This window comes from Apium graveolens, chromosome 10, assembly GCF_009905375.1.
Source record: "Apium graveolens cultivar Ventura chromosome 10, ASM990537v1, whole genome shotgun sequence".
Classification (NCBI taxonomy): Eukaryota; Viridiplantae; Streptophyta; class Magnoliopsida; order Apiales; family Apiaceae; genus Apium; species Apium graveolens.
The window spans coordinates 36,825,336-36,838,733 of record NC_133656.1 but is presented as its reverse complement, the minus strand read 5'-3'; the positions used below and the strand labels follow the sequence as shown (position 1 = coordinate 36,838,733).

Sequence of the window (13,398 nt, the reverse complement as noted above, 5' to 3'; positions counted from 1 at the left end):
CTCAGTTCTTTATATACTTTTGATCAATTTGATTCTGCCTTGTGTTAATTTTACATATTAAAGATGTAAATTAACAACTAAGCAGTTTTCTTAGAATTTGAAAAATTTCAAGCTGAAATTTTTTATTTTTGAAATATAAATATGCAGAGATTTCTGAATTATTTAAAATTCATATATCAGTTAATTTCCAATTAAATCAAAATAATGTTGATTTATTAGAAATTAATCTGCTGCAACACATTAGCTGAGTTCTTACCTTAGGATGAAGAATTAAGCATTCCAATTTTACCTAAAAGTCTAGTGAAAATTGCTTCATCCAAAGGTTTAGTAAAAATGTCAGCTAATTGTTTTTCTGTTGGAACAAAGATAAGCTCAATGGTACCATTTGTAGCATGTTCTCTAATAAAATGGTACCTTACATCAATGTGCTTTGTTCTAGAATGATTAACTTGATTAGCCATTATAGATATAGCACTAGTATTGTCACACATAATTGGAATTTTGTGTAACAGTAGGCCATAGTCCATTAGCTGATTTTTAATCCAAAGCACTTGAGCACAACAACTTCCTGCAACTATGTATTCAGCTTCTGCTATAGAAGTTGACACATATTGTTATTTCTTGCTATACCAGGATATAAGTCTTTGTCCAAGAAACTAACAGCTACCACTTGTGCTCTTTCTGTCAACCCTGCATCTAGCAAAATCAGCATCTGTGTAGCCAACAGCTTCAAAACCAGTTCCCCTAGGATACCACAATCCCAAGTTTGGAGTCCCCTTCAAGTATTTGAAAATCCTCTTTATAGCCATCAAATGTGATTCTTTTGGATTTGCTTGAAATCTTGCACACAGACATGTAGCCAATATGATGTATGTTCTATTTGCAGTTAAGTAAATCAATGATCCAATCATCCCTTTATAACTTGAAATATCTACACTTTTGCCCTTCTTATCTTCATCCAAATTTTTTGTTGTAGACATAGGTGTAGATGCAGGTGAACAATCAACCATACCAAACTTTTTCAATAAATCCTTGACATACTTAGTTTGGCTGATAAAGATTCCATCACTTCTTTGACTGACTTATAGTCCAAGAAAGTAACATAATTCCCTCATCATACTCATTTCACATTCACTCTGCATAAGCTTGGAGAATCTTTGGCAAAGCTTTTAATTTAGAGCCAAAGATGATATCATCCACATAAATTTGAACTAGGATCATATCATCACTATATTTCTTGTAGAAGAGAGTTTTGTCTATAGTCCCTCTAGTAAAACCATGCTTATGTAGGAATTCTGACAATTTATCATACCAAGCTCTAGGTGCCTGCTTTAGTCCATATAGAGCCTTGAGTAACTTGTACACAAAATTTGGAAATTCTGGATCTTCAAAGCCAGGTGGTTGTTGCACATGCACTTCTTCTTCTAACTCACCATTTAGGAAGGCACTCTTAACATCCATTTGATACACTTTGAAATTTGAATGTGCAGCAAATGCTAGAAAGATTCTTATTGCTTCAAGTCTTGTAACTGGAGCAAAAGTTTCATCATAATCAATTCCTTCCTCCTGTGAGTAGCCTTTTGCAACCAACCTTGCTTTTTTCCTGGTAACTACACCATTTTCATCATCTTGTTCATGAACACCCATTTTGTTCCAATTAAACTTCTATTCTTTGGTACAGGAACTAGCTCCCAAACTATGTTCCTTTCAAACTGATTAAGCTCTTCTTGCATTGCAGATTTCCAATCAGGATCCATTAGAGCTTCTTCAGTTTTCTTGGGCTCTACTTGAGACAGAAAGCATACATGTAGGCATTCATTAGCAGTTGCACTTCTAGTTCTCACACCAGCAATAGGATCACCAATAATTGCTTCTCTAGTGTGACTTCTATCCCACTTCCATGTGTGAGTTTGTTGACTTGTGCCTTCATCTTTTGTATGACTTGTAGATCATTCTTCTCTTTCTTCCCCTGAGTTTGTGATATCAAATTCAGGTATTTGACACGAGCTTCCATTCTCATGATTTTCCTGTTCAGTAGTCTCTTCAGTTAACATTTGTTGTGTACTAACTTCATCTTCACCATCAGAATCACTGTCAATATCGAGGTTTTCAAATGCAAGAGCTTCAGCTTCATTTTCATCAAGGCATTCCAATCCTGGACACTTGTCATCATCAAAAGTCACACATGTGCTTTCCATAATATTCTTTTGATCAATCACATAGACCTTGTAGGCAGTCCTCTCCAATAAATATCCCAGAAAAATTGCTTCAAAAACCTTTGAGTCAATTTTTCCCACATATTCAGAGTTGTCTTTTAAAATGTAACACTTGCTTCCAAACACATGAGGATGCTTTAAAGTAGGCTTTCTCTTAGACATGAGTGAGTAAGGTGATTTTCCATGAGCCTTGTTAATGAGGTATTTGTTTTGAGTATAGCATGTAGTGTTAACAGCCTCTTCCCAAAAACTTGTTGGCAACTTGGCATCTTGCACCATTGTTCTAGCAGCTTCAACTAATGTTCTGTTCTTTCTTTCAACTACTCCATTTTGTTGAGGTGTTCTAGCTGCTGAGAATTCTTGAACAATGCCTTTGTTTTTACAGAATTCACTCAATGTTGCATTCCTGAATTCTGTTCCATTATCACTTCTCATCCTTTTTACATAATTATGATCTTCAGCCTATTTTTCTATCTTCTTGATGTGCTCAATTATGATGTGTGGAGTCTCATCTTTAGAGTGCATAAATTCTACCTAAGTGTATCTTGAGAAATCATCCACCATCATAAGTGCATATCTGTTCCTTGAAATTGATAAGATATTTACTGGCCCAAACAAGTACATGTGAATAAGCTGCAATGGTGCACTTATAGAGTTCATAGTTTTTGACTTGTGACTTGATCTTTTCATTTTTCCTTTATGACAAGCTTCACAAACTTCAACTTGAGCAAACTCCAGATTAGGCATGTCTCTTACTAACTCCTTTTTGACTAAGGTGTTGATTGCTTTGAAATTCAAGTGAGACAACTTTTTATGTCATAGCTTGCTTTGTTCTTCTGATGCCTTGGTGTAGAAGCAAGAATACCATCCTTATTTGTTGAGTCCAAGTCTGCAATAAACAAGCTTCCTTTTCTTGCTCCTTTTAGAGCAACTTTACCAGTTTTCTTGCTGATAAAAGTGCCTTCTTCTTTGTTGAATAAAACCTCAAAACCTTTGTCTGCAAATTGGCTAACACTGAGAAGATTCACTTCAAGACCAGCTACCAGTGCTACATCATCAATGACAACATTTCCAGAAATAATCTTTCCATATCCAATTATGAATCCTTTGCTGTTGTCTCCAAAGGTCACCAAAGGGTCAGCCTTCTCCTCAAACTGTGATAACAGGGCTTTATCACCTGTCATATATCTGGAACACCCACTTTCTATGATCCATATGACCTTCTTCATTTTGCCCTGTACATAATGAGTTTTAAGTGTGTTTAGCAACCCAAGAAGTGTTGGGTACTTTCTTCTTGTTGACTGGTTTAGCAGAAGTAGAATGAGTTGTTTCAGATAAAATAGAGTTCATTGACTGTTGTGCATTTTCCCTATTTGTTGTAGACCTAATTTTTGTTTCTTTAAGGTCTACTCTCAGCTTGTGACAACTTTTAATTACTTTCAAGTTGTAAGGGATGCAATCAAACTTCACAGAATGAGTAGGGATCATTTGCATCTGCTTCATTGTATTTACAAGCTCCTTCAACTGGCTTACTAACAATTTTTTTACAAAGGCGAGTTATATGATTCACAAAGCCACATTTCTCACATTTATTTCTTAGAGCATCTGCAACATAATCAAAATTGTTTCTTTTGTTTATCCCAATTTTCCCATTTCTATTTTTATTCTTCTTTCTTGCATCTTCAGTTTTGGTTTCTTTGACAAGTGTTTTGGAGCCTTGGTTGTTCATGATCTTCTCTTCAGTTTTGAAAGATTGAGTTGCTTTTGTATTTTTCTTTTCATTATCTGCATCAACAATTTTGTGCTTTATAATCAACTCTTCTTCACTGAAGTTAACTTCACATGCCTTGAACATTGGTGAAACAACCTTTTTCAGCATTGCTGGAATATTTTCATTTTCTGTTGTTTTTCCTTTGTCACCTATATCTTTCTTTTTGTTGTTCAAGGCATCATAATCAATACCAATAACAATATTTTTTCATGGCTTGTTTTTCTCATGATATTGTCCAACCAACTCAGATGCATTCTTAAAGGACTTCAACTTCACTTCATTCTTTTCCAAATTCTCCCTTAGCACTACTTCAATTTCACTTGCATACTTAAGCTTGTTCTTAAGATATGCATTTTCTTGTCTTACAGATTCAATCTCTACCAACAATAATTCACCTTCTTGTTTCACATTTTCAAGCTTCTCATTTATCTTTGTTAGTCTGTTAACTTCTTTATTAGCAGCAACCATACTTGTATGAATGTGAAACATTTCTGTGCTCATCTTTTTTACAGTTTCGTTATATTGACTCACATTTAAATCAATATTGGTGAGAGTTGGTACATGTGATTTTGATGAGGATGATTCTCCTTCCTCAAAGGCCATGAGTGTGTAATTTCTAACTTCCTCATCTTCATCATTATCAGACTCATCCCAACTTTTTCCCTCTGCAATATAAGCTTTGATTTACTGTTTCTTCAGAAGAGCTTCATACTTCACTTCCAATTCAAGATAAGCTTTGTCTTTCTTTACTTTCTTGGGTTTCCTGCATTCTTTAGCAAAATGGCCTATTTCATCACAGTTGAACCACCTTATCTTTGATCTGTCAACATATCCAGTTTTGTAGCCATTTTTGTTGTCAGATGTGTACTTCCCTTTTCCTTTCCAATTGTTGTCTTTGTTGAATGATTGTCCTTTACCCTTGAAGAATCTTGGCTTCTTTACTCTAATATTAGAGAACTTTATTTCCAGATAAGCCATTGATTGATCAAGTTCATCAAGTTCATCTAGGGTGTAGAACTCATCTTCTTCCAATTCCAGAATGACTTGTTCCTGTGAATCATTGTTTCTTTGCTCACTTGTTGAAGCAACTGCAGTCTGGAATCTTGGATCATCATTAGAGGTCTGGCTTTCATTGAAAATTAGAGCACTTGAACCATCTATAACATGCCCTTGACCAGTTCTCAATGATTTTCTTTGAATCATTTCTAGTTCATAAGTTTTTAGAGTTCCATATAGAACTTCTAGTGTTATTCTGCTCAAGTCTCTCCCTTCTCTGATTGCTGAAATTTTATGTTCCAAATGGCCAGGGAGTGTAAGAAAAAACTTCAAGTTCACTTCTTCAGCTTCATAGTATTTTTCATGCAGCTGCAAGTCATTTATCAGCTTGTTAAAGCTTTCAAACACATCAGTGATGCTTTCTTTTGGCTTATCCATGAAACCCTCATATTGTGAAATCAGTATCCTTCGTTAATTAGATCTAACTTCCTCAGTTCCTTAACATAGTATTTTAATCTTTTTCCAGATCTGCTTAGCAGTGTCACAGTTGACAATGTTGTTGTACATTACATTGCCAAGTGACTCTATCAATATCAGCTGTAAGCCACTATCCAGGAAAACTTTTTCTTTCTCAGGCTCAGTGTACTCAGAAGGGTCTTTTGGAGCATATTGAGCTGGAATGACCATATCACCATCTGTAGATTCCTCAACTCTAACCATATGAGTGAAGGGCCCATTTTTGAGAATCTGAATGTATAGTGGATTGGCCATCCTGATAAACAACATTTTCTTTTTCCAAAGAGTGTAATTAGCTTTGTCAAAAGTAGGAATTTTGATGCTACTGATTTTCTGTGTATTCATTCTTCCAAGATCTTGAATCTATTTACTTTCAGATTTTACACTAATACCACTTGTTAGGTAATGAATTACACACAGGGGGGTGAATGTGCTTTTGTGTTTTTATGCTTTTCTTGAAATATTTATGGTTTGAATAAAGTAAATGTAAATCTTGTAGTGATATAAGTTAATATTGAAATTAAACAAGCAATAACAGTGAACACAGACCTTTCAAAACTCACTTAATTTTATATTAAGATTAAGAATGTTTTGCTACAAAATTTCTAGGCTCTTTGTTGATAAAGAGCTTAGCTTCTTCCTTAAGAGAATACAAGATATTCTTGTCTAAATTCTTACAACTAACAAAGGACCAGTGTTAACTTTATATCACAGTTAACTACTGGTTTACACAGTCTATAATAAGAGATGTTATTCACTTTAGTAAACTGTCTCTTATCATTTCCATTTTAGGAAAAGTATATCTTCCATTTTTGGCTTAGCATATCTTTGCATACTGTGTTAACTTTGATCTTCCTTTGTCAGTTAATCTTCACCCTTGATCTTGCACATTCTTCAAGCTTCTTTTTGTAGACTTGTCAATCCAACTAGTTGGATTGTTTGTTGATTGTTAATCTTGGATATTGAACTAGTCTGCAATTTGTACTTTGAGATTTTACCTCGAGATCTCCAATTAGGCATATAGAGGACTTGACATCTCGATAAGTATATTGGCTTATCGACATCTCTAATCACTCTATTGTTGATTTGACTTGTAGAGGTCTCTGAGTTCTCTATAAGATAATTTGGCTTGTCGAGATCTCTCCACTTCATGTCTTCACTTTGGCTTATCGATATCTCTGCGTTTTCTAGTGACTTATTGACTTGTCGATAACTCAAAGTTCTCTAGTCAAATTTTACTTGTCAATAACTCAGAGTTCCCTAGTGAATTTGACTTGTCGATAACTCTGAGTTCTTTAGTGAAGAAATGACTTGTCGATATCTCCAATCCTCATGTCTTCAATTTGGCTTGTCGATATCTCAGAATTCTCTAGTACCTTTCTTGAGCTCTCTATAAGTCATTCTGGAGTTCTCAAATGACTTCTCTATAACACTAAATCTGTGAATTGTAGAGATCTTGACTTAGAACATTTTTCTCAAAACAGATTTATTCAACTCCAAGCTTCTTCATAATTCTTCTGAGGCATGATCTTCTTGATCTCCGTCTTGCTGAAATTGAGGGCTTGCGACCTTTACGGACCTCAAGGTGATGGCGTTCACCTATTCATTAACTTCCCTCTTGCCTGGATTGGCTTCTGTATCACTAGGAAGCATTCCTGATGGTCGATTCAATAAAGCATTGGCAATCTTCCCAATTTGATTCTCCAGAGTCTTGATAAAAACTGCTTGGCACTTGCACGTGAGCCTCAACTCCTCCAATTCAGATTTTTCATTAGACTGACTTATACTTTTATACGGTAGTTGCTGAAGTTGGAGTGGTTGTCTTGGTGCATATTGCGGTTGCTGAAAACCAGGAGGGTTGAATTGCTTTGTTGCATACTACTGATAAGGTTGTTGCACCACATTCTGAGTGTTGCTTTAGCTGAAGTTATGATGATTCCAGTTGTTAGGATGATAAGTGGCAGAAACTGGTTGCTGCGACCTCTGAAAGTTGCTCACAAACTAAGTTGATTCACTAGATATAGCACAATGCTTCGTCGCATGCGGACCTGTACACAGCTCACAAACACCGATTATCTGATTAACACCATAGTTAGCCAGAGAATCGATCTTCATTGACAACGCCTTTAGTTGGCCAGTGATAGCCGTAGTTGTATCCACTTCAAGAACTCCTGCTACATTGCCCTGTGGCAATCTCTGAGTTGGATACTGATATTCATTAGCAGCCATCAGTTCAATTAGCTCATAAGCTTCCTTATAGCTCTTTGCCCATAATGCTCCACCTGATGTTGCATCAAGCATGGGTCTTGACCGTGCTCCCAAACCATTGTAAAAAAAATTGATGATCATCCAATCAGGCATGTCATAATGAGGACACTTACTAACCATCTCCTTGTAGCGCTCCCAAGCTTCACATAGAGTTTCTCCTGATTGTTGCGCAAACTGAGTAAGAGCATTCCTGAGTGCGGTTGTCTTCGCCATAGGGAAGAATTTAGTAAAAAACTTCTGAGCAAGATAGAGAGAATGGGAACAGTCTCAGTTTCACCGCATCCTCAGAAATATCATTGAACCTGAAGGTGTCGCAGATCTCTATGAAATCCCTGATGTGCATATTTGGATCTTCCGTTGGAGCACCCCCAAACTGAACTGAATTATGTACCATCTAAATTATTCCAGGCTTGATCTCAAAATTATTAGCTGTGATAGCTGGCCTGACAATGCTAAATTCAATGTCATTGATCTTGGGTTGAGAAAAATCCATCAACACTTTCGTTGGTGCTGCTGGATCTCCCATTGTAATGAGTACCTGAAATATAACAAGTAAACCGTGAAAGTAAAAGAGTCTGAGTCAGTGAACTTTAACGACCACTGATGACAAGCACATAAACTAAAAATTAACACCGAGTCCCCGGAAGCGGCGCCAACAACTTGTTAAGACGAAAACACGCGTTAATATTCACGCAAGTATACGCGATCACAAGTAATATAGAATTAATTCTAGTTCGTTCCAACAGAGAATGGTTTAGATTAATTTCAATCAATGCACTTATGCAACAATGGTATGGTTATTATTCAATGCTAAGACGAATAACAAATTGGGTTTTGATTAAACTAAGATATTATACTAAATAGCACTAACTAAGAGAATTGAGGTTGAATTACTTATATGAGACAAACATGGGATTCTAACTTCATTACTACTTCATTCAAAGTCATTGTTCTCAATCTTGGCATGTAATGGTGATGACAACTAATCAGATAACACGAAACTAGTAAATGCCAACTTTCGTTGTACGAATACCCTACTACCAGACATCCAAAAAAGAGATAGAAGCTGAATAGACACCAAATATATTGAGACCCTATATGTCTATAGAATTTGACAACATAAAGGTTTAATGCACAAGTTATCTATCGCGATTACATAGGGCAAGTAAGATGGTTAAAATTACCTACGAATTATTCATAACAATTATACATGAACCTATGCTAGCATGGCAAGTTCTAAACCTCTATATTCACTTTCTCTTCAATAGAGATTAACAAGATATCTTATATGTTATCAACGCACATAAGACGAATAAGCACAACTAATACTAGGATATTAATCAATCACCGCACACCAAGAAATCAAAACAATTAACTATAAAAATCCATAAGTAAATTCATTGGAACCCCACAATAACGATTAGTTCGTAATCGAACTCATCGTCACCATGGGTTCCAAAAAAAATATGATATAAAACAATATAAGAGTATTAGAGTTCAAAGACAAATTGAAAGCAAGCATTTGAAGTAAAACTATAATGAAGAATACGAAAGTCTTCTTCTCCGTAACCGTCCCGTGCTCTCTAGGTCTTCTTATTGCTCTCCCCGGTCTCCTTGTTGTTAAAAACGTTTTATTATAGGTATATATAGGCTTCAGGATCAGCAGGGCTTCAAATCTCTCAAAAATCAAGTCAAAATAAGATTCTGCTGATCACGACCCGCGCGGCCGCCCCGCCTTGCCCGGGCGCGGTGTGTAATAACCCCAATTTTTGGAATTTTTGAAACCCTTATGAATAGTGTTTTGCTGATTATGCTGAATAAGAAAACTTTTCATGCCACACTATGTAGGGGTTCTGTTATTGATATTCTGAGATTTTATTAGTACTCTATATGGTATATAAGTGTATGTAAAGATCGTCAGAATCTAATTCCGAACACTTTGATTTTTTCCCAGAAATCCACTAGATACAGAAAGAATTGAGTATAAGGTAACAGGATAAAAAGGATTTAAATTAAAGGATTATAAGAAAGGATCAAAAAAGGAATATAATGTATTGAGAAAGGTTAAGGAAACCCAAGTAATAAGATCCCGGGTATGATCCCTCAAACGAGAAACGAGAACGAAAGTTAAGCGAACCGTATAACAGATCAGCGGTCATTAGGCAAACAATTAGGAGTTAATCAAGGAGGTTAGGGATGATGAGGTCATCCAACCAATAAGAAGAGGGCAAGTGAGGGAGGATGACATCACAAGGTGACATAAGCATGACAAGTGGGAAGGATTGGTTGGTTGATTGTGAGCCACACATTTTTCACCATGGTAAAAATTTAATTTATTTCCAAGACAAAAGGAAGCAACCAACCAACAAATATCATAACACAAATACAAATTGAAAGTTGACTTTCCCATTTCAAGAAGAAAGCTCTCGGCTAAAACAAACCCATCAACTTCAAACTGCCATATCTCCTCCAATACTCACTCAAATGTTGTGTTCTATAGCTCGTTGGAAAGGTATTGAGATGGAATACAACTCTTGTTCACAAGTCTCTTCCAAATAAGCAAGGTAAGACCCTAATTTGTACAGTTCTTTAAATAGGACCTTTAGAAACTTCAAAGCCTAACTTTGTGTTCTTGATTTCTTTGGAAACATCAAGCTTGTAGGAGGCTCCCTAAGGCTTCCTAGCAACTTAACACCTCCCAAGGAAGGTATAAACTTCAAAACCTAGCCTTTAATTTGATTATTAGTGAGTTTGATGGTTAGTTTTCTAAATGAGAAGCATGGTCTTTGATTATTAGTAGTTTGATTTAAATTTGGAGTGATTTGGTGAATGAATCTTATTATAGTTAATAGAACTTGATTGTGGTTGTTTGAGATGAAGAATCTGGAGAATAAGGACTGGTATAGTATTATTTAGTTGAGATTTTGATGTGTTAATGATTGGGGGTTGTTTGGTAAGGTTTTGGTGTAGTGAGAAAATTGGTAATCGCGTAAACATAGCCGTCGTAATGCCCGATTTATCCTAGACTGTTTTTGTACATAACATCAGGACCCGAGAACTCACTGTTAGGTTTTGACCATTGCCATGACTAGATAGTTCATGTTACGAGCTTCGTTTTGATATGTGGTTCGTTTGATTCCGATGTACGGTTTAGGAGAAACGGCCGTTTTAAGTAACGACATTTCGCGAACGAACTATTACCCCTCGCCTTACTTTGAAATCTAGGTTAAATACCTAAAAGGACTAATTGGAGTATGAAACAATTATGTAAAGTGGATTAGGCAGTTGGTAAGGCACTCGCGAAAGAATCGCCTTAAAACTCATAATGGTTAATTTATTAAAAATGGTGGAGCCGAGGGTACTCGAGCGACTTAAGTAAATCATTAAGTGCGAAAGCGAGCGTAGGACTCTAAATGGTTTAAGTCTAGTTTCTTAAGCGACCGGGGTTTAATTCCGACTTATGTTGTTGTTCATAGGTTATCGGACCCACTCTAAGCTTAAGTCTATCCGGGAGCACTCAGGCAAGTTTTCTACCCGTTATACTGTTGTTGTGATGTATATATGTATATGCATTATCTTGTGATAAGTGCATGATTGTTATTAGCAAAGTCTTGCGATATATTGGAGCATGTGATATGATATATATATGCATGTCTGTTTCGTAATCTTGATATATATCTGTTGGTTTAAAAGCTTATTAGTTGCATAATACCTATGCTAGAGATAAACAGTAGTTGCGTATACCCTGAGGATAGGGGACCCAAAGGTGAACCCTTTTCTAAAACCGGGAGTAGATTTTCCCGAGTATATGATATATATATATATAGTTATATATATATATTGATATAGTTTTCAAAACTATAAATCGAATAAGGTTTATTCGATAACCTTATATTATTTAATGAATATTATTTTGAATATTCATTCGAGGGCTTATGACTCCGTTTATTTTATTAATGAATATTATTTTGAATATTCATTCGAGAGCTTATGACTCCGTTTATTTTATTAATGAATATTATTTTGAATATTCATTCGAGGGCTTATGACTCCGCTTATTTTATTAAATAATATTCTTTATTTTGTTAAAGAATAATGTTTCGATAATCAAACTTATTTTCGATTATTCAAATAAAGATTATACTTTCGTATAAGTATATCTTGGGTTATTTAATATCCATTTCAAGTATGAGTTTTAAAACTTCTACTTCAATTATTTTGATAAAGATTATTCTTTATGGGAATATTATTTAAATAATAATATTCAGATATTTTCTAAATATATTGGGACTGATTTATTTTATTAAATCAGCAGTACTCCAAACATTCTTAAAAATGTTTTCGAGTCTTCAAAATGATTTCTAAAAGTTAGGGCGGATCCCAAAAACTCATTCTTTTATATTTAAGATCCTCCTTTCAAAGGGGATTTAAATACTCGCTCAAAACCTGGGGGATCCGGCTCTGTGGTGTATTTTACATTCGCAACGTGGTTGCTGTTTTGAGAAATCAATTTGATTACTTGCCCAACGTTCGGGAAGTAAGTCCATCTAATTGAGTCGGCATAAGCGACAGGCCGGGGTACGGTCTATCAAAGTGTAAGTGGCTAGGTGGCAGTCCATCAACGCGTAAGAGGTCGGGTGGCGGTCCAGCACAAGGTCCTTATGTGGCCAGGGTGATGACCGGTGGGGGATTCATCCATCTACTAGTAGAAAAGGTTACTTATTGGTATCTTTGCCTGATCAGCAATATATCAGGTTTATGCCAAGATTTTCTCCTTTCCAAATTTATTGGATATTGCAACTCTGTTTATAATTTTCATAACAGAGGTTTTCAAGGAGTGTATGAAATGTATATATATAGGTGTATATATATATATCGGGACTTAATAAAGTATCTCGTAACTTCATTATTTATAATGATATTTCAAAGATTGAATCTATTCAAATCTTGTCTTGTAGTCTCATCTATGTGATGAACTTTCGAATCTAATTATAACTTTAACGGTGGTAGTTCAAGTAGTATTCGGAAAAGATATAAGTATATTGGAGTATCTTATAACTTCATCTTTTAAACTTATATCTAGTAAATGATTATCTTATGCATGACAAAGATTTTCAGAAAAACGTTGAGACAAGGTTAGATATATGAGATCACCTTGCAACGATATTTTGATATAGTTATACACTGGAACCCTGTGTGTATTATGCATGGAAGAGGACTTCCAATATTTTGAAAAGTATATACGTATATATACTGAATATTTTGCGACTTCATCGCATTAAGATATCAAACTTGGTTCATTTTTTTTGACCGAGGCTTTCATGAGTACTATGAGAATGCTCATATATTGTTAATTATTATACATATTATTTCGGTGGGCTTGTTGCTCACCCTTGCTTTCTTCTTTCATCACACAACAACAGATAGAAAAGATGAACAGGACCAAGCTCCCAATTCGCGAGCGGATAGGAAACGTTCTGCAGTTTCCGATAGGCGTTGATGTCGCTGTAGCTGAGGTAAAAGCTACCAATAGGCTAGGCTTTCAACTTTTGATGTACCATACTTATGTATCTTTATCAACTGTAATAATGGCAAAGAAATGTAAATTTATTCAGAAACCCTTTTAAGGTG

At 35.4% G+C, this 13,398-nt stretch overlaps 1 non-coding gene across 1 annotated transcript; it reads left to right on the top strand.

Moving 5' to 3' along the window:
• Nucleotides 1-7,858: 7,858 nt before the first annotated feature.
• Nucleotides 7,859-7,965, top strand: LOC141694545 (small nucleolar RNA R71). Its single transcript, XR_012563839.1, has one exon. It is a non-coding gene; the product is annotated as a small nucleolar RNA R71 (small nucleolar RNA).
• Nucleotides 7,966-13,398: the final 5,433 nt, after the last annotated feature.